The sequence below is a fragment of the Siphateles boraxobius genome, unplaced genomic scaffold (genome assembly GCF_051911475.1).
Source record: "Siphateles boraxobius isolate OS27281-9 unplaced genomic scaffold, OSU_SipBor_1 30, whole genome shotgun sequence".
NCBI lineage: Eukaryota > Metazoa > Chordata > Actinopteri > Cypriniformes > Leuciscidae > Siphateles > Siphateles boraxobius.
Window position 1 is genome coordinate 4481434 of NW_027508920.1, and position 4294 is coordinate 4485727.

The 4294-nt window shown below is 35.5% G+C and overlaps 2 long non-coding RNA genes across 2 annotated transcripts; both read left to right on the plus strand.

Moving 5' to 3' along the window:
• The first annotated feature begins 95 nt into the window (after nt 1-95).
• Nucleotides 96-828, plus strand: LOC143757407 (uncharacterized). The gene is made up of 3 exons (XR_013210504.1): nt 96-287; nt 405-521; nt 695-828. It is a non-coding gene; the product is annotated as an uncharacterized LOC143757407 (long non-coding RNA).
• Nucleotides 829-3481: 2653 nt separating this feature from the next.
• Nucleotides 3482-4079, plus strand: LOC143757409 (uncharacterized). Its single transcript, XR_013210505.1, has 3 exons — nt 3482-3607; nt 3780-3824; nt 4009-4079. It is a non-coding gene; the product is annotated as an uncharacterized LOC143757409 (long non-coding RNA).
• The last annotated feature ends 215 nt before the right edge of the window (nt 4080-4294 follow it).

Sequence of the window (4294 nt, forward strand, 5' to 3'; positions counted from 1 at the left end):
AGGGCATATTTCAAGATATTTAAACGGGTGGTTATGCAAACTGTTGATTAAATGTTTACAACGTTATTATATTCACTTTCCACAGAATCACATTGCTGTGGGTCGCATGATCAGAACAATGGAATCCCATTCCCGATCTAAATTGCCAGTCAATATTTTAAGAAAGGCATTTTACCATTTCTGTGCGCTAAGACAGTACTCGTACAATTTTTTTTGTTACCGATGTGGACACCACCCATACATTGTCATAGCAGATGCCAACTGGAAAGTTGCATTCGATTTACCAGGTGAGTGGAACATCTGAACAAAAAACATAATCTGTAAAAAAATAAAATAATAATGCATTCACCTTAACACACAATTACATACAGCTTGTCAATACCCCTTTTACGTTATAATTCTAGTCAATCTCATGAGACGCCCAGACATAGACAACATCGGCCCCCAGGACACTCAGGCTAATGTGGAAACAAGATGGGAGGACCTAGAAAAAGAGATCATTGCCACTGGATTTTGTGATGGTAGCCATGAATACCCTGTTTAATTCTACTATTGGCTTTAATGATAATAATGTCTATTAACAATGTCAATGTGTTACATTTGTAAAAAATCAGGGTAAAACTATATTTATTGTAGTTTTGTAGCTATAGTGGCAAAATTAACTGATGTTGATCTAAAAACTTATGTTCCTCAGATTCATCTAACAACCCTTTCACAAGTCCGCTGACATATTCAGCATTTGCACCTTGGATTGGGAAACACACCAGAGTTGATGACAAGGTTCCAAAAACTGAAATTAACAAAGGTCTCTCTCAAAGTGAAAGGGTGAACTCTTAATGCCGTGAAGTCCGGGAAGTTGATGAAGACCAGATTTTGCAAATACTGGACTCAAGATCGGTAAGATATTTAGCAGGATGCCATATATAATGAGTGCACTAGGCTCACCCGCTCATACTTACCGGAGTATTAGACGCACTTGAAGCTAATTACCTTCTTTGAACTCAAACTGAGACCCCACATGCACATTTATTCTGGCTGGCCTCACTGAAGGAATTCTGGACTCTTCCTCTCAGCTGTCTTTGTAAAGAACTTTAGTAACCTGTGATTAGCATACCTGAATTGTATTCATCATCTTTGAGCTAAGTGATGATCCTGTGAATTATACTTACCTGATACGATTTCCTTCTCAATCCTCCACAGTTTTAATGTGTAATATTCCTCTTCATCCCTGTTGAGATTAATGTGTAGTTAAAGACCATCATTTTACATGTGAAAGACTTTGGATAATTATTCAAGATATTAAGAGGGTGTACCATAACATTGGTCCCACTTTACATCAGATGGCCTTTACTACTATACAATTACATTTAAATTAATAACTTTGATACAATGCAGTTATTGTTTAAATAAATGTTTTTAAACTGTAATTAAATTTAAAAAATACCAGCATGTAATTACATCTATAATTACACTGTTGACCAATCCATTATACCTTAACTTACTCTTAAACCTAAAAATACCACCTAACCTGTCCTAACTTTAACTGTATCCCACCTCAATAGTAGCAAAAATGTGTTGCAATACAAAATGAACTTAATACTGTACGTATATTGTACTTAGTTTTTTGATGCAAGTACTAAAGTAGTTAAGGCCACCTAATGTAAAGTGGGACTTTTACCTTTATACTGACCTTGAAAACCTACCTGCCTTAAATTTTTACATAATATATATAATTTGATCCATTGAATGTTCTTTAATAATCTTTGTTTTTTTTTTCATTAGCATTATCCTTCTGAGAAAGTAATATGACCTGTTTGCCTTTTTAGCATGCCAGAACTTTTTTTCCCCATAAACAATAATAATCGTTTATAATTTCTCTACAGCACAAAAGAGAAGACCTGGTGAAGGCATGCAATTGTCTTGGAGTGTCTTCAACTGGCTCGATAACAGACCTTATAAACAGGCTGGAGGAACTTCTCCTTTATAAGGAGATTTACCCCAAAATGTTTGTGAAGCTGAAGAAAGCTGGATGTAAGATATTGGTATTCCATGTCATATACATTATTTAGTGCAGGGAATTGTTCATGCTTTCCTTGTTTTATTACCCATAATTATGCAGAAAACAGTTGCATAATAACATTTCTGTTATTATAACACAGGTGGAGTGTTACATATGGGCTGCACCCATGGTGTTGTATATTATGCATCACCATTATGGTGGCAGGAATCTGCACGGGACCACGGGGATGCTCTCCTAAGTTTTAAACATCCACCCACTGTGTATATCTCTGACATTGCTGGACGTGTTGCCAGACATGTGAACAATCGAACACAGCAGAGATTCTTCCAGCCAAATGATGGACGGGTATGTGCACCAACGGAAGCCAACATATCACTTGCAGCTGAAGGAAAGTTAACTGTAGATCTTGAATGGATAAAGAACATCAGAAGGAAACCAAGATTTGCAGGAAAAGCCAAAGAAATGGACAAGTTCTCATATCCACACCCTGAGACTGGGACATCAGACCGATACTCATTGTATGACAGATTTCATCAAAAAAACCAGAAGCGCCCTGAAGAGAGACTACGCAGCCTTAAAGTGATCCCAGACCTGGCTGCTCTGATTAATTCTGCAGCAGCAGAACAAATAAACAGAGAGCTTTCCTCAAGCCGCTACTCACTGTGCTAAATGAAGGACACCCATTACATGTTCTCACTGCGTCTCTATTTTCACCTCCACAATGAAAAACTTAATAGTTCCTTCATGAAGGAAATGGAAAAACAAAACACATCAGAGGCCATACGCCTCGGATTAAATGGCAAACTAGTATGTGGCAGAACAGGTAAGAATGTGAAAATTTAAAATGACTTTTACATGAAATTTAATACAGGTTTGACACTTACCCCTGGTTTCACAGACAAGGCTTAAGTCTAGTCTCAGACTTAAATGAATGTTTTAGCTGTCTTAACTAAAAAATAACTTGAACTGACAATTATTAGAATCAGTGTCATTGTTTTGTCACAAGATTCATACTAATTATGTTGTATTCTAGGGCATTTTCCTCTTCTAAGGCATTTTGATAAACCCTGCTCAATGTTCCATACTTATCTAAGATGTACTCCTGACTTAAGTTAAGCCATGTCTGTGAAACTGGGCCATTATGTATTAATATAATGCAACTATTCAAAATTAATTCTAGAAACATACACAAGAAAAACTGACCAAGACTCCAGAAGTCCTCAGGGTCCAGCAAAAGAAGACAGTTCTACTGTTGATTGTTACCAGTTTTCAGTGTCAATGTTTCCAGTTAATGAAACAAACAAGGTAACGTGTGCTCGTTTTCAAAGCTGAACAGTAATTTTATATATATATATATATATATATATATAATTTTTATTTTTTTTCAATAGGAAAATAAGAATATTAACATAACTTTTTCAACCTTAGGACAAAATCTCACATCTCTATTCTGTAGAGAAGAGAGACACCACTGTCATTGCTAAAATCTCTCACTACACCTCATTGGAACTACGTGACCTGAAAAGCCTTTGCCCACCTGATCTCTTGAAAGACACCAGTATTTGGATGCCATGGCTGACTGATAATGTGAGTACCAATTATTAGGACTAATATTAGTTTAATTTAATCCAATTGATAAACTCATTAGTGAACTGTTACTTATCTAAAATGTGAAATGTTAAACTTTTAAGACATGTACAGTAGATATTGAAACTCACATTACAATTTCTACAATGCATTTTCATATTGTGCTTTAAAGGCAGTGAATTGTCGGGTTGCACAAATTGCAGCAGAGACCCAGGATGTAAGTAATTACTTCATAACATATACTTTTTTCACACTACTTTTCATAAAATATTTTTTTTGTCAATTTCATAAAAGTTAATCAATTATTCCTATTGTGCGATTTATTCAACATACATGCTATATGAGACAGGTGTAGTGCATTTCCTTTATACAATTTACATGTAATTTTGTTCTATCCTCAGTGTATAGCCTTGACGACTGACACATTCATTTTGTGGCATAGAGACTGGCTTGCTTCAAAAACAGTTTCAGATTCTCATTTGTATATTCTTGAGGTACTGTACAATTTGTAAAATAAATATATATTAAGGTTTCCTGCATGTTTCTACATGTAATGACACAGTATAATGTGTTTCCTATTTCTTTCATTATAGAATGATGCACAGAAAATTCTGTTTCCAAGAATTATTGGTGGCCAGACACCAGAGAGAGGATGCCACTTCATTCTTTGGGTAAGTTCAACTCAAG